The sequence below is a fragment of the Phalacrocorax carbo genome, chromosome 1 (genome assembly GCF_963921805.1).
Source record: "Phalacrocorax carbo chromosome 1, bPhaCar2.1, whole genome shotgun sequence".
Taxonomy (NCBI): Eukaryota; Metazoa; Chordata; class Aves; order Suliformes; family Phalacrocoracidae; genus Phalacrocorax; species Phalacrocorax carbo.
The window spans coordinates 189286908-189304827 of record NC_087513.1 but is presented as its reverse complement, the minus strand read 5'-3'; the positions used below and the strand labels follow the sequence as shown (position 1 = coordinate 189304827).

Genomic DNA, 17920 nt, shown 5'->3' with positions numbered 1-17920 from the left:
GAAAATTGGGACATCATATTCCCTCTTTAATCTCACAGCTTTGGATATCCTTCTTGATTCCTGTAATATTTCAAAATGTTTCAAGGGTGTTGGGGATAGCTTAAAATGGATACTGTTTAATACTCTTCCCTAAGCATCACTTCATCAGAAAGAGGATGTCTGGGCTGCATAGACCTGTCAATTCTTGTCTTCTTAACATGCTCACATTTATTTCTACGCCAGTATCTTCCATGAGATGAAAGAGCTCTTTGGTATTTTACTCGAACATATTCACAGGGAAGAAACATATTTCCTCTCTGTCTTTAATTTGCAAGACTAAGGAAGATGACCACTTTCCCTGTCCACTCACAGAAAAGGTCTGCTTTCCCTTGAGCATCCCACACTGTGAGAACGTGTTATGCTTGAGAAGCAGAGGGATTGCTGTGAGGACACTGGTGAGCATAGACAATTACCAGGCATGAAACATTTCTGAAAAGTAGTGTGTTTTAAGGCATCCTATAATCAGCATTTTTTATTTTTCCTTCTTAACACATTGAGGCTATCTAATAAAATGGATAGATGCCCTAATAATACTATCCCAAGTTTTAAAATGAAATCTCTAGAAATAGGAAATCTATAAAATATTTGGAACTTTTTAAAAATCGAAACATTTTCAGTAAAAATATTTCTATAAAATATACAACCTCATGTTACAAGTCAAAACAGCATTGGTAGTTTCAAGGATGCTTTAAATTAAGCTGATTTATACATGTGTTGTTTAATATCTCTAAGCAATATTTACCTCACTTCATATAGATTTCAGGTTGCTTTTGGCAGTTTATATATAGTAGCTAACTCCTTAACACATTTGCGAATCTGATTAATTTACTTCTAATTGTTTATGGCAAGTTAATATGTTGCTATAACTAGCAATGATGGTAAAGCTCTCCAAAAGCATGCCAGTTACAGATGCAAGCATTATAAAGACTAAGTAGTGTGTATCATCTCATAAATTTGTCCTTTGAGATAATGTAAAATGAGGCACAGTCAGTTAAGATATTAATCGTGTATGTTTAAAGTCCCTGACAATGAAACTATTTTATGAAATAGCTTTTAAGGCAGTTATAAGAGCGGTTCTGTCTCCATTAACACCCACACACACGTTTCATAAGCCTCCATTTCACTTTGATAATTTTAGAACTGGATAGCTTTGTTGTGAAGCCGAGAAAGCAACAAACTCCCTGTTACTCTGCCTGCAAAATGGGGGAGTTGGTCTCCAAAAGCCGGTACCCTTTATATAAAAGACAGCTGTGGACAGCAGGGGTTGCTCCCAGGTGATGTCTCTGTGTCTGCTGAGGAGTTGTCATCATTTTACAAGGGACAATCGCTTCTGGGACTCCACGAGCACATTTTGCAAACATCTAATGGCATAAAAATGATCCGCTGATGACAGAGGTGTGACTGGGTGCAAAACTGCATGTCAAAAACTGCATCACAACTGTCCATTCAAATTCATCCTGAGGGGTATATGTGTGTGCGCGTGTAGATATATATTCACATTGTGTGGATATATATTTTTTCACATCTGCTTTAGGCGTGGAGCTTTGGTGAAACACCAAGAACAAAAGTGATGATCTGAAGAGATCTGGAAAGGTTGTGGGGAAAGGCAGAGCCCCTTTAGAGGGTATGCTGTGGCTACCATAGATAGTACAAATGCTTTCCTTCCTCTCTCAGTGTTGCTTTCTCTTGCAAAGCTGCTCTGCCGTCGCCACTCTTCCCCGCTGTTTATGGCTCTGGAGCTGGGATGTTGTAGGTACTGCTTAGTGAGTGCCCACATCCCAGTGGAACTCGAGCAGAAGCTGGATCTTGATGCTTGCCTCCCTCCCTCCCTCTCCCTCTCCTCCTTTCCCCCCCTCCTTCCCTCTCACAGCTCATTAGCTCATCCAGCATGCTGTATTTCAATACACTGATTTCAAGCTCAGTCCCAGCAGCTTCTCATAGAGGCTGATGAGCAGTAGCTGATCTGCACAGACACATTTTTCTGTTATTATCTGGAAGGGATTACTGCTGATTGATTGACAGGAGGGTAAACTAAGAGCCAGCGAATCCTCCCCTACCTTGTCTTTGCCCCGCTACCAGCTTTTGAGCTGTAAGAGGGAAATATCTTGTGCCACTCAACAAGGATAAGGCACCAATATGGGTAATGAGAATATGCACAATTATATGAGATAAGTATCTTAGGCATATGCTTCAGGGGGAAGCCCATCTTGTGACTCATGGGAGTTCAGAAGAGACATCCTCAGCAGGCTGCAGAGTTGTCCACTCTGGTTTCATTCACTTGCAGCTGAAGCAAGTGCTGCTGAGACAGGAGACGAGCTGGCGGTGCTGGAGCAGTGTGGCTGTGGGGAGGTGAGCCACAGGGGTCTGTGCCCCACCACTGCTGTCAGACCCCCAGGCACCCCTCTGCTCCCTTTCTGGCCATCATGAGGAGGACCCTTTTGAGAAATTACCATACATCTTTTTCATTTTGACAAAAGTGTTTTTTCTCAATGCCTGCATCCATCTCAGGGTTGCCATCAAAAAAGCAGCAAATTAACCTCTTCAGAGTAATGGCACCAAGCAGTACCAGTGCTGCTGGGCAAACGCAGCAGCTTGGGTTTATTTTCAGTTTGTGGTTTAGATGCTCACAAAGCCCCACGTTGACCCCAGACTGCTATTTTGTTCCGCAGGAGGTTGAGATTCCACTGCCATGAGACACTCCAGCATAACTACAGCACTGAGGAGCAGTGACACCTCTAGAGCATTAGCTGGCACAAAACCTGTCTCCAGGCAGAGCAGAAGTGTTACTGGTTACTGCCATTTCTGCTGGTTTTCATGCTGGTGTCAGCCAAGTGGGTTGAGGATGGCACAAGAGGGGTGGGGGAAAAGGGGAGCAGCTCTCCCTCACTGGAAGTTGGAAGGGGAGTGCAAACAGCAGGCCGGGAATCAGGTGTGGAAACTCAGCAGAGCAAATAAATTAGCATCCTGTACACCCCTGTGAAAAGTCTCCCTGTGCCGCTTCCACAGCCTATGGAGAAAATGGGTATTTCTGGGCCACCACCCATCCGAAGGAGCGATGGAGGGTGGCCAGCTCTGAAGGAGACACCGCAGCACCAGCGGCTGCCTCTGAGCGGAGGAAGCCTGTATGACAGTGGCCCATGCTCTGCCCTTTTGTACATAATTATTTAGATTATTCATTTCCTAGTGTTTGCTTTAGAGTAACAGATAGATGCACCACATGATATTTACTTGCATTTTGCCTTGGTGCCAAGTCCTATTATCGTGTATTCTCTGTGTTGAAATGTAATAGGGGACGCCACCTGCTTGCAGCACACAAGTCAGACAAAAGAGAGATTGTTTTCTGCAGTTTTACACATGGGAGGATGAGCGAAATGTAGGGTTGCACTTCAGCAACTCTTAAGCACATCCGTTTTACAGCAGCATGTAAAGTGATTTGCTAAATCAGGACCCTTAGGGGCATGCCAAAGCCTTTCAGGGAAAAGGTCCCAGTGCCAGCTATCAGATGGGGGTGGCCAAGTCCAAATTTTCTGTCTTAATTATAGGAAGGTATTTTATTTATTAATGTATTCTTTCAAGTCATATATATAACACTTCCACAAGTAATCCAGGAGATCAAGAAAACATTTTTCAAAGCTCCAGGGTGCATGAGGACAATAAGAGGAAACAATTATTTTTTTCCATTAAATGGTGAAAACAAAAAGAAGGGTGCCACTTCTCTGGAAAGTCACGTTGGCTCTCCTGCTTCTCTGTGTCTCTTCTAGGAAATAGGACTGGGTTCCTCCAGCTCCCCTTGAAGAGGGCAATGTCACTGAATTTCAAGCCATTCATTTGCAGAGACCAAAGACAAATATTTTCCTGAACTTTGACTACCTGAATCAGGAGAAAAAAAATGTTTATAAACAGACACTGATGTTACTGATGACATACTTGGCTGAAACCACAAAGGCTTATCAGTATTCAGGGGCTTCTGAAGTAGGGTTTGTAAATGCCTAATATGTGTGTAAGTGAGCAATTTCCTGTAAATCAATGTACCTTACTTTAGACTTCAGCTTAATAGCAAACCTACCTTCCAAAACATATGACACAATCATTGCTTTATCTCTACATGAACGCTGCCCCATACCATTTTGCTATTTTCTCTTTTTCTTTTAGCAGAAAATTTGTACTCATCGTAAGCTTCAATTACGGTAAATGAGTGCTATAAATCTGGAATACCTGAATGTATAATCAGCAAACAAAGGCTGATTTCTTGGATGTTTTTATTAAGAGGATGTACCTTAATAAATAGATAGCAACCAATGCTGGCGATGACAACAGCATGGCAAAGTGGGGACTTGCTTTTTATGGTTTTTAGAGTGCCTATTCTGATCATTTAGGAGACCAGAAAAGTAAAACGGAGCAAACGCACTGATTCAGAGAGCAAGCAAAGAACACAACCCCTTCCTTTCTTGGCCTTCAGACCACATAAGGCAGATGGGTAGTTTCAGTATTCTGGATTTCTGGTATTAGGAATATTTTCATGGCTGGTCCCCCCAAGCTGATGTGAACAGACATATCCTGAACTCACTGGAGCCCAGCCAATTTATCAGACCCCAGGGTGCCCTTGTCTATTTTTCAGAGCTGCCATTTGGAAAGTATGCTGCTCAGCCAAGCAGCAGAAGTTAAGCAACAATTTGAAGTAGCTCTCACACCGCTGATGAGACTGGTCCAGATCTCCATCTTGTACTTTATTTCCAAGTGAGTACGAGGGTCTAATGCATATAACTTGTCCTACAGAGCTTCTGGAGCAGACCTGTTTTGTCATTTCCCAGCCATGAAGTTGGCAAAAGGCAGGCTGTCTGTCTCTTGCAGAGGGCGCCCAACTGAATTGCCATAAAGTGGGAGCCTCCAAACCTGTGGCTCAGCATGAACTTTCTCTTTTATACAGAACCCAAGGAAAACAACCAGCCCAGCCTGGCTCCTCCATGGGCATTGGCATGCCACAGGGTCCTTCAGGAGGCTGACCCTTGGGCCCTGCTTGCTGTCACGTGCGCCGGGTGACGTGGGTAAATATGTGATGTTGTGCTCTTTGGACAGGTGCTGTTTGCCAACCTTTAGAAGAGATCAAGGCTCTTGTTTCACAACCGAAGGGGGGAACAACTAAGGCATTTGGGAGTTGGTCCTGTCTGAGTACACACAGTTTTGTTGCTGAATGGGACATCTAAATTGTTCAGTCTTCAGGTATCCATTTCCATCAGTAGTATAGGGTGACACAGAAACCTCTTACATGGAGCAAAAGACAAAAAAAAAAAAATCCCAACTAACAGTTAGGGATTAAGATTACTTTGGACCTATGAATTTTAAATTATCTTCTCAAATTCAGAAGGGCTGCCTGCAGAGAGGGAGGAAATAGCCTGGACTATCTCACACATCTAAGGCATTAACCAGGGTCAGCAAAAGCTAAAACAGACCTCCATGATAAGTGACGCGTTTGAAACCTATTCACCAGCACTCCTTGCCTGCGTGGATTCTCTGATGCCCAGACAATAATGACTTTGTCAGCCATTGCCTCCCATCATGATAACTCTCACTCAAAAATGAAGAATTAAACCACTGTATTTGCACATTATTGAGATAGGATAGACACACACGTGCCTGCAAACTTCCTAAGATTATGTATTAACCGTATGAAACAAAGCTAATTTATCTGCTAGAGCAGAAGATAGCACAGCAGCTATTCCTAGCTTTGAAAATGTATACAATCAGAAGTGCTTACTGAAAACCCTAGCAGCACGTATGCTGTTGTCTAAGAGGAATCCCTGTTATGCATCTTCACCCATACAAAAGACAAAGGGTTTGCCTGCTCATCTCTCTGATGAGCGCAGACACATAGTACAGCTACCCACTTTGTGATGTCATTGAAATCAAAGGCAAAATCTCCCTGCACTTTAGTGGAGCAGTCAAGTGCATATTGAGCTCCTGCCCAGCCACATAATGTAAGAGTATGAGGGCATCAGAGTGGTGAACAAATGTAGGAAAAATCCACACATGTTCCCCTCTTCTAAACCCCTTTCTCTCTGCACCTCTTGCAGGCTGGATGCAGGAGAACCACCTCCTGGAGAGTTTGTACATGGCATGGTCACCACCACTGCAAGGCGTCTCATTGCCCTGCTCTGCTGGTGCTGCACTGGCAGAGCTGGATACTCAGCACCATGCTTCAGATTCCAGTGTTTCCACCAGACACCTGTTTTTGTGCCATTAACCCAATTAAATGTTGTCTCAGTGAAAGCAAGAGACCTTTCCCCAGCAATCCCAGGTGGGGCAAGAAGTCCACTGTGCCATAAGATGCCCATAGTCTGTGAAAGCTGCTTTCATGGTTATTGCTCAGCAACCTTGGCCATGATTTTGCTCAGGTCTACTGAACTTCTCCATCTGCAGGGGATGGCTGCAGCGTGCTGTGCTAGCACGGGGAAGCAGGTGGACCAAAGCATCTCAGGGTGCTGGTCCTCCTGCCAGCACACTGCTCACTGGACACTACTGGTTGAGCAGTCCTGGGGCCTGGCTGATGCCCTGGCAGGAAAGCATGTTTGAAGCTGAGAAGCACTGCTCATGGCACTGAGAAGCACATGGCCTGCAGCTCTTCTTTGTGAAGTCTCAGTGAATGTCTGAAGTCAGTCATGAGCTCCGCTGAAAGACTTAGGAATTCATTCCCTTGCAAGCTCATTGAGGAGGATTTTCTCTGTAATATCTCAATCCCGCTTTATAATAAGAAACTAATTACCTTAAATGAAGTCTCAGTGCAACTAGTGAACTAGTAGTAATGTATAATCATCTTTCGTATCAACAGGATAGCAAGTAATTGGCTACTTTCCTGCAATCTTCGCCTCGGCTCACCTTGGTATATAATCACTTCACTGCCCTGCCTCAAACTTCCCTTCTGTGCCAAGTAAATAAGAGTGCAATCTTTTCCATTGATTTTAAGAGGCTTGGGAGCAAGCCCTGCACATGTGGGAATTATGGCTGCAGTGTGGTGGTGCTGCCTGCAGTCTCCTCTGAAGCTCTCATTTGCAGAGCTCATCACACACCGATGTGTACCAGAAATGCACATATTAGCTCCCCGTAAATATACCCGATATGTGATAACAGCAGGACAATGTATTTTTGTGACCCGGTATTCACTAAAAAGGCAGATGATTTTCACAGATGCAGATCACTGAGTCTGACCCAGTAAAGCAAACTAAGGTCAGGACAAACGATTCAACTCAATCAGTTCATGAGAGTGTTTCAGCAATGCTGTGTTTGGGATCATTTAGTGAAATTAAGCAATTAGTGCATTTCTGATAGTTACAAGAAGCTGCTGTTTCCTTTTCTGATCATGCTCCAGGATGCCTTGGGGTTTTCCAGGTTTAACACTGCTGTCTGCCTGGAAACACTTGAATGTGCTTTAGTTGTTTCCTTGAGAAATGTGCCTGCCACCAGCTGGGGACTACTTTCCATGGCTGATCCCAGTGTCTCTTTCCTGGAGTAATTTACTCCATATATAATACTTCAGTAATCACCGGAGCAGAGCCTGGTCCCCAGCTGCCAGTTTACCATTCCTATGGCTTTCCTCTCCTCGTCCCCCAGTTAATGTTTAAATATTGAATAATTATTCTTTATTGAAAAATATTTAAGTGGGAGAGGTATGCTTCTGACGGCTCTTGCAAGAAAGACTGCTGAGAGGGATTTGAAAGAGAGGGGAATTTGATTTGAATCCAAAGGTAAATCAGAGTGAGGATTTGACCTGCATCTCTCATCCCTTGAATGAATGTCCCTGTTACAGGACTATAGAATTGAAGAACAATACCTTTGCACCTCACTACAGGCAGCCAAACTTTTGGAGAGTATTTGTTTATTCATTTTTTCCAATGTTTATAAACATGTTTATTCATGTTTATTTAGAGATTACATCTCTGGGATCCCTCAAAGGCAGTATCAGGACCACTCTCCATCAAATCCAAACCCCTGGAAGTGCAGAGACCCTCTGTAAATGAAAGCATCCTGTCGTGCCTTATTGCGGCTGCTGTGGACATCGGGTACTCTCCACAGTGTGCACGACAGCTGCGGAGTGGCTCAGCAGCCACCCTGGGCAACATCGTTGATTCCCCACCCCTAGTTTTTTTTCAGGCAGAGAAGTGAATACATCTGCTATTTGTCTTTCAGCACTTGGAAAATTCAGTGTGCATTTGCTCTTTGGGTTTTATTGCAACAGGCCCAGTTCTCCCTAACCCCACCAACCTGTTTGGTCCTAAATCTAAGTATGAGAGTCAACATTTCTGTATACTCATGCTTATTTGATGACATTTTTTTTCCCCAGGGATGCATGATCACTCGTTGAAATAGCGCAGAAAACTATGGTCACACCTGAACGTCACCATGCATTTTTTGCCATAGGATTGCCCATTTCAGCACGGTGCCTCTATGGTATATGGCAGGCACCCTTGTCCAACAGACACATGCCCACAGCAGTACTTTTGCTTTACAGAGATTGCAAAATGAGCAGGGACACTGTGGAACAATGATGCAACAGGACCATGCTGCAACCTGTGCCTCCAAATTCCTGTGTGATCCTTATCTCAGCTTCAACATGGGCAGCTGGGCCCACTGGGTCAGCCCTGATCTAATGTTGCAGGAATGCTGTGGCTACTGCTCTATCCTTTGCCTTATTTAAGCTATGTTAAAGCATACATATGGCCTCCTCCTGAACGTCACTCATAGGAGCTTAGTCTGTTTTTTTTGAGAAGTGTCAAAACCCAATGGGAGCTGAGTGCCAAGCTCCCTCAGGCTCCTTTGAAAATATCTGACTTAAGTCTTATTTGCAAAGGATGCTCAAACAGGTGCAGAACCAATGCACTTGAACCAAGCACTTTTACATAGAGATGTTCCCTGACAACATTGGTGACTTTTCTGTACTCTTCCTACGTATAAAATTAAGAGGAACTCCTTTTCGTCTTCCCTCCATCTGATTGTGGAGTTTTCTTGGTCTCTCCTTGCCACTGTAAGCCTCCACATCAGCTTCTCCACTGCACTAGGATTTGTGTTTATTCTAGTCTCTCATTCAGGACACAGTAGTCGTGACTTACCCAAACAAGGATTTTACTGCATTTTTATTTGTAAAGGTGCTGAAAGGTGCACAGGATCACAGCTGTGGAGCCAGGTGAGTGTCTCGTGGCCCTGTGTTACACAGCAAAAGGAGGAAAGGGCAACACCTCTCATACCTAGGCCAGTAATTCAGATGGGAGGAGAGAAACGGAAAAAGTTTCTTATGAGGAGAGCTGGTCAGGAGCACTAAGACTCTACAGATAAGTTGCCTCCCTGAAGGACATGAGGTGAGGACTGAAATCCAGGTGTACCCTTTCCTTGAGATGTGCCTCACCCGTGTGCTTGGAGCCACCCTCACCTGTCCTCCAGCCCCCTAATTATCCAGGAAGTGGGACAGCTTCAACTGAGAAGAGCACAACACTGGCCAAGAGGTGGTCAAGGTAGTTAGAGTACAGCAGGAGGAGATACACTTTCAGTTCTCATCAGGCATGGAATAGAAAAAGTCTGCCCATCCTTTGGTCTGAAGATGATCAGTCTGGTAGTTTGCTCCAAGGTCACCTGCCAGCTTCTTGCCATTGAGATGGGGAAGGGCAGGAGCTTGTAGATCCCACCTTGCTTTTGTTTGACTTGTTGCTTAATGCTGTCAACGTGTGGCCAGCTCTAGAGCTACCCAGAGCCAGAAAGCAGGCTGCCAAATGGGATTTTTTACTTTGTTCATGGGAGCCCATTGGCTTGTCATATCCTTTTGAAATGCTGGTCCATAATGTTTCTGCTTCCCAACTGTAAAAATAGGATAGTTCCCAGCTTTTGGGACTGTTTGGAAAAGAATGACATTTCCAGCTGTGAAAGAGCTCGGAGTCATCACTACAAAGTGTGGCTTGGCGTACGTGCACGTGTATCAGTGAATGCCTAGGATACAGGTGTTAATAGATGCCATGGATACAATAAAGCAGAAGACTTGTTCCCTGATGCAGCGCTATTTCTTTCTCTTTATTCATATTACACTTATTATAATGCTATCAGCGTGAAGAGGGTTATAATAATGAGGGCAGCAGAGATAAGATCCTATGCCTGCGCAGGCTGCTGGTACTTTGCACACAGCTTGTTCCTATTCAATGGCTTAGATGTACTTAAACCCTATCCTAATACTTTATCACTTTAAGCCTCTTATGGCTTTAATGCTTCAAAAATACACCCTGGACCAATCAGCCTGACAAACCGGAAAGAGAGGAACAGCTGAGACTTTTGATGGCGCTTGGGGCTTGTGCCTTGCACACCCAGCCAAGGGGAGCTGGGGTCCTCAGAAAAACCCCAGAGGTCAGGCAGGGTCCTCCCAGGGCAGGAGTGGGCTCCCTGACCTGCACCTCTGGGGAGTGGGACAGTGCTGGGGCGCATAAGTGCGGGAACGCATCCCTTGCTAGGAGATGGGGGAGGGAGGTGGGTCCGTGGTGCTGTAAATGAAAGCCTCTGCGCATCGGTGGGCTGTTTGAAAGTGGGAGTTCCCCCTTGGTGTTGACACCCTTTCTCTTGGAACAGGCACAGTGTCAGGGATCCGCGTCACTGGCATTTTAGGGTAGAAATTTTGGGATAGGGGTTATTTTCTAGTTTGTGTGCTCACATTGCTCGGCATGATGGAGTCCCTGCTCTGACTGGAGCCTATAGCTTGGACTGGAATATGAAGAAAGAAAAATGTCAGCAGCATAGTGACTCTTTGGGAATGGGGTTCATTCTTCAGGGAGATCTTTTGTGCTTCTAAAGTTTGAGCATTGTGGGTTGAGGGAAAGGCATTATTATCTACCATAGTTCCTTTCCTGAGATGAAATAAGACTTCAGTATGCTTGGCATTAAAGTATGCTTTTAAAATGATCTTTTGCAGTATATTTTGTTTCATATATCTACCAAGTGGGGGAATAAAATGTCATACTTAAGGGTTTACTCATCATGCGGCTTCTCTTGTTTCAATGAAAATAATTGATCCCAGGCATGTATATGCAATAGTGCTTTGCAAGGAGCCACATACTGTACCTAATGCTACGTACTGTACTCACAGACTAGAACTTTGTGTCAACCTGTGTGAATTATTTGCAAGACAAAATACAAAGGAATTCTCTCCAGGGTAACACTGAGGTTACAGCAGTTCATTTGGCAAAGGGGAATCAGTTTCTGGGCTTGTGGGGTGGTCCTAGTTCAAATATGAGTGTGCCAGGAGCAGATACTAAAAAGAAGAGTAAAATACATATTACAGAAGGTCAGCAGCAATGCTCTATTCCAGTGCATGCTACAGACAGCCTGCTGGGGATGAGCTTCTGCCACGGCTGTGCAGGGATGCAGTGCACAGTAATGCTGACTTCGACTGCACTGCGGTGCTGGTGATGCAGGAAGGGCTTGTTCCCTTCTCTCCTCTTCACTTCCCCATCCCATCCTGCTTGCAAATGTGGCTTGATGTATTTGAGGGTGGCAGAACTGTTGGGATGACAGGGAGAGGGCACCCACGCACCCTTCCTACGGGTGATGATAGACACACACGAAGAGGGAGCGTGTTTCTGGGTTAGATGCTACCTCCCCACCTCTGCCCACTCTTGTGACAGCACAGCTTCATCAACCTTTAAGTTCAGATGCCCTGATTCACCATGAAACTTGTGTCATGTTGCAAAACCCTCTTATGTTGTCAAGTCAGACCTCACTGAAATTGCTTTCTGTAGGGAAACCCTCATAGCTGCCGTGCACATCGGTGAAAGCATGCATGCGTCAACCCAAACCGTGCACTTGCTGGATGTATCTGGACCCAAACTGCTGTCAGCTAATTTGGTTGGGTTTTTTTTCACACTAAGACTTCTCTAGCCACATGTCGACCCTGTACAGAAGAGCGTGGCCTAGGGAGCCTCTTTAGTGCACTGAAATGTCAACTCAGTGCAACTCAGATCCCAAAAGGTATATGGGGTGTATATGCAGGCCTTATACAGGTGTACATGGTATGTATACGCAGGCCTTGCAGCCCTGCCCCTTAGCCTTGTACCACACTCTTCTTCATGGTAAAGATGCAGTGCTGTCTTACTCCCACTCTACCCTCCACCTTGGTGAGAATTCATCTCATCTCAGGGAAGCCCATGGGCTCATCCAACTCCCTGACGCCCCACGCCCAAAGGGAGGGCAGACAACACGGGAGGAGCTGCAGAGAGAGTGCCTCTGTATTGAGGGTCAGAGTCACCAGGGATCCAACAGCAACAAACCATGGGGTCTGTAGGCTGCTCAGCACTGTGCAGTAGGCAGGCTTGATGTATTTCAGCAATGGCCAAAATGGATACACCCAATAGTTCGTAGCAAATCTGGGGAAATCTAGATTTCCCTGAGTAGTTTAACAGTTACATAGTCTTTCTGATAACATAAGTCAACCCCAAATTTGCATTAAATAGAAAAGGTTTATGTTTCTTTGCTTAACCTTTAAATTACTTTTATTATATACCTTCATGTCCTTGCTTTGTCTTCGTTTCTGACCCTGTTTTCTCAGCCACCATTCCAGCACCGGGTGACAGCCTACCTTTGCAATATTTCTGATGTGATTCAAGCCAGAAAGGGCTGGCTCTACGTGATGGAAACTTCCAGACTTCATAGGTGTTTCAAAACATGAACTACAGTTTTCACATTATGTTCCCTTGCCAACCAACTGCCCAAGAAATCCCAAGACCTGAAGATGAACAAACATTTTCTGTACATGATGTCCTAGAGAAAGGAACCCCAGGCAGGGGTACTGACTGGCATTGTGCATGAATTCTGCTGAGGACATCAGCATTGCAGAGCCAGAGATGGGCATCTCGGTCCAGCTGGTCCATCCCAAGGACAATTGTATATACAGTATGTATAGCTATTTTTGCTCCTTTTTTTGAGCAAGTGTAAGGATGCCTCCCTTCAAAATAGCTCCATACAACACAACAGTGTGTGCGGGAGTGTTTCTTACTAGATACTTGGATTTCTGCTGAGTTACGAAAAGTGATGGCCTACAGAGAATTGACATGATCCTCTATCACCTGCATCAAGTGTGTTGACACCTAATAATCTTATCCTTTCATACTCTGTAACAGTTTGTGAAATCTGCCTCTGTCCATCTTTTGAGCTTGGTTCTGGGGACCAAGTCTGTCTGCGTGTATCTTTGTCAACCTCTCTAAGATTGATATGACCTCCTTTTTTTTTTTTTTTTCTTTTTTCCTCTTTGACCTTATGTATGAACTCCTGCAGCCATAGGAAATGGAAGGAAATATCTTGCATCAGGTATAGAGATAAAAATCATCTTTGTAAATATCATTCTTTGAAAAACACAAACAAGCAAAATGATGGCATCCTGTGACAAAACAGATTTTCCCATCTGAGCCAAGTGCTGAGGGAAGGTCTGGGTGGGAGGGGTGGATTCCTCACTCCCCATATCTGTCCTAAACTACTGTTGCGAAGTGGGAAGGAGATCGGGGAAGGGAAAAGCATCCAGGTGTTTTATTATGTTTAGACCTCCTGTGTCTTTCTCAGGCTGGCTAAAGCATCTGCAAGACACAGTCACCGCCGCTTGAGCAATCTGGGGCTGGGACAGCCCCAGGGAGTGTCTGTGCCCTGTGTGTGGCGGGACTGTGTGATGAGGGTTTGCACAACCTGGGCCAGACAGTTTCCCCTGTTGCAGAGCGGGGTGAAGCAGCTGTTGTGAGAGCCAGATGGATGGCAGTAAGCTGAGGGCATGTGAGACCCTCATTTCCCATTCCCTGCTGCCCCCAGACACAACCTGACTCCTGGCCTGGCACTGTGTCTCCTCTCGCATTGGGGTTCACATCTGAAGAGGAACTGCTGCACCAAACCAGGGATGCAATGGGATGAGTGAGGCAAAACCAGAGTCCCTCAGCCTCCCCTGCAGCCCCTTCTCCCCCTTCTTTGCCCAGCAAGTGCTTGACTGGGTTTTTTGCCAACATCTGTTTTCTAAAAATGACACGACCGTTCATTCTTTCCATTTCTAGACATCACTGAGAAATGGAGGGCTGGGAGGGAAGCTGTGGCCACTTGGTGTGACTGCCAGCAGCTGTGGTAAGCCACTTGGACCTGAAGCAAATACAAGGACAACTGCTCCAACCTCCTCATACCAGAAGCCACAAAAGCCCTGCAAGATGCTAAAACAAGCTTGAAGACTTCAGTGACAAAGACTCAGATGCTTAGAGACTTCACTTGTACCACAGCTAGAAAGCAGGAGGGGTCATTTCAATCTTAGGTGCTTTCAGTGCAAGTAGGTCATGGCCAAAGTTGCTGAGAAATAAAAACAATCCTTTCCACACTCCAACAGCCAAAGGCAATATGAGGGCAATAGAGATGTATCTCAAAGATTTGGAAACAAGGACTTTCTCCTAAATTGTACTGGCAATTTTCCTGCAAGAAGTAAACTTGACTTGTCCTGTACATTGGCAGCCACAGCTTAGAGACCTTTCCTTGTGTCTTTGTTTACATGTAGCTGAATACATGCAAATTTTCCAGTAGCTACTCAGCACGTTTCCAGGTCTTGGTAGAAAGGTGTATCTTAAAGTGGGATTAAGACCGGCAACTCATCTGAGGTCAAGATTAGCAGTGAAATTTTGTTTGGCTAGCCAGATCACTAACTACACCGTACTGCAAGATTTCCAGTTTAGCTGGCCTGGCCCAGCTGTTGAGGTAACAGGGCAGTTTTGCACCTTTCAACAATGCTGTGGGTTTATTTCCCAGCAGAAATACTTGAACTCTGTCCAAGTGAGTGATTGAATACTGCCTCTTGCTTTTCTCCCTCAGCACAGGAGGACAAGAAAGCCCGCTTGGAAGAGAGCTTGCATTTCTTTCCGCCTTGCTGTCTGAAGGCATGTCAGCTCAGCTGCCTCTTATCACTCCAATCTCTGTCAGTCTGAGTCTCTGGTGTTAAGGGAGTTTAAGACCACACAGAATCAGATGTTACATTAGATGGATAACATGAGACAAGGACCAAAGATGAGGCTAACCCTGAGAACTGTGCAGAGGGAAAGCCAATATTGCAGTAGCTGCAAGGCTAATGCACCATGGCTGATGCTTTCAATGCATACTTCTTCAATACCATGATGCTATTTTTTGTATTTTGTAAAAACAATTTGAAAATTTTAGTGAGATATTTGGCAAAATTCTGCTAATTAATTTTGGTATCACTGTGTGTTTCTTCTTTTTTTTTTTCTTTTATCAGAATATTACCCTGTCACTTATTGCACCATAACAATCCTTTCAAGAGGGCTAAAAAGATTAAATCCACTACTCCAGTGTCAAGGAGCTAGGCTATGAAAACATAATTTTATGAGCTGCTGCCAAACAGTGAGTTATGAAAGATTCACCATGACCAGTGAGGAGACCACATATGACCTTCTCTAAAAGTCTTTAGAGTATAAATATTTTGTATATCAGCTGTGTAAAATACCAATGCAGTGAGCGTGTGTAAGAATGCTGACCAGGCTGCAGCACGTCTGACTGACCACCAAGGCAGCCTGGGCTGTGATGGATGTAGGCTGGGAGTCTTCTGCTGTGGAACAGGCAGTGACAAGGGATTTCTAGGATTATTCTAAAAAAATAACATCACCAACTCCTGAACGCAGAAGGAGTCTCATAGCACTTGAAACCCCTAAAACTTGCTTTAAAAACTGGTGGTGTTCTGTTTACTTAAGCACCTCCCCAGTCCTAAATCAGTACCCGCAGATGTCCTCAGTACAAGCAGCGCAAAGGTTAAAAAATGAAGTATTGGTAGCTCTGAGAGATTCTCCCAGTGCTGGTGACCCTTACTGTGGGCCCAGTACTGACCCAGTTGTCACCAGGTAAAAGCTGACAGTGGCCTTTGATGCATTTTTACTTTACACCACACACCCCACGCACAACGTATATTATAGAAAAGGTGAGAATAGGCAATACCCTTTGTTCACTGAACTAGCAGTGAACTAGCCTTAATTTGGGTGATTTTCTATCATTTCAAGGTCTAGTTTACCATTTCATTTTGGCACTTATCTGCCTTGATTTATCAGGGAAAAAGACAATCCAGTGCTAGCTATCTTGGAAAGGTTTTGTTCCCCACGGCTTTGACAAGATCCTTGCTTGAAAGTTCTTTGTCTTTCTACACAATTCTCTCCCCATTTCCTTCCTGACTGCTTTTGCTCAAACATGAAATAACCCACACCAAACAGCAACATTTTTTTTTCATCAGAAATATAGATTCCTAACAAAGCTATCTCTGAAAGTACAAGTGGCTGAGAATGGCTCAACAGGAGCTGTGTCTCTGCTCAGAGATGCAAAGGGACCGGCCAGCTGTAAAGATACTCCAGAAGAGCTTTAATCCATCATACTGATGGTGAGAACGGTGATAACCAATAGCAGAAGGGTTTGGTGCTGTTTTTGTTCCTTAAATCATCTGGTGTTTGTAAGATGTAAGGCACGTTTGAACCATAACAGCACCCATACATGCCCCAACAAAAGCTCCCTGTATCTCAGCACCCTTTCTCTGCTAGTGCAATCTGCAGGTCCTCAGTGAAAAGGGAGAGGTATTTCTCAGACACAGCCTCCCAAATTCCAGCTGTCCATGGCTCAGGGAACCAAAGATGCCCTTATTCATGTCCTTCGTGAACTCTTCTTCCATGAATTGGTGAAAATTGGTTTACTGATGTCCCACTCCCTTTTATCTCATATCTCAAACCAAAATAAAAAATGAAAAGTTCGAGCCAGAGAATGAGGAGCTGTGGGTCACGGCCTCAGATGGTAGCAGGAATGCTGGGAGAAGAGTGAAAAGAAAGGAAACAAAACAAGTTTGCTGTGCATCCTCATGCTATTTTATGGCTTAGCAATGTCAGAATCGGCTCCTGCTTGTAAATTCCAAGAGTTTCAAAGATTATGTTTTCAGATATTGTTATTTCAGAGAAATATTATTTCTATCAAACGTATATCTGTATATTTTCTACTTGAGTGCCGGCTGTCTAAAGAAGGCATAGCACAAATACTGCATGACTTGAGTAACTGATTACACTTCATTAAGAGCAACTATTGTATATCTAAAAAGTCCAGGGCAGGAGCAGCCTACAGGAAAACACATCCCCGTAATCCTTAAAAATAATCAACCAATTCCCAGAAATTAGGGAATGATTGGAGGGCTATACTGATTAAATGATTTATCCAGAACAGATGATTTGGTTACTCTAATTAACAAAAATATGTGGAGAGAAGCTTGAAAACCACTTAGCTGCTAAATTGCTTAGCCCAGCGGTAGTTGTTCCTTGTTTTTATTGGCCATTAATTAACTGATACATTTTTAAAGGCTAAATATAAAAAAGCCCCCTACAAAAAAACGACAGAGGCAAAGCAAGTGTTTTGTTTCACAGTGACAGCTGGAGTAAAGGACTCTGAGTAGTCATTGCTGTCACCCTAACTCACTCATCTGGATCCTTTGCTGCAGTTTACCTCTGCCTGCTCTGGGCACAAGCAGTCCTTGTCCCAGTGCTGTGTGTCCTTGTGAGCCACGGTGGGCACTGGGAGCAGCTCGGGGCTGTGGGTGGGATATAACCTGCCTGTATGCTTGCTGCATGTGGCTTTTCCCCACACCAGCTGTAGAGATAATTTAATTTGGCCACGGAGCTTTGGTCACGCTTGTCTGCACTTCTGGGCACTGGCAGCTCATGCCGCCTGGCACCCCAGCAGAGCCAGTGGCAGACGGGTGGTCGAGGCAGGCTGCAGGCGTTTCTATATGTATTTATAACCGCACAGTGCTCTGAGACGGGAGGCAGCTGACAGCAGCAGCCCACAGGAGTGTGCCCAGGACCCTTGTGCTTGC

General features: G+C 44.7%; 1 long non-coding RNA gene across 4 annotated transcripts in view; it reads left to right on the top strand.

The window, feature by feature from the left end:
- The window catches only part of LOC135311528 (uncharacterized), a 29136-nt gene extending 11819 nt beyond the window's left edge, over window positions 1-17317 (top strand). Inside the window, exons 3-4 of one of the 4 annotated variants that reach the window (XR_010371163.1) lie at window positions 4967-12951; window positions 14091-17317. This is a non-coding gene — a long non-coding RNA (uncharacterized LOC135311528). Of the gene's footprint in view, window positions 1-4657; window positions 4777-4966 lie in introns of all 4 variants that reach the window. The other 3 variants (XR_010371161.1, XR_010371162.1, XR_010371160.1) reach the window with 3 other exon arrangements.
- The last annotated feature ends 603 nt before the right edge of the window (window positions 17318-17920 follow it).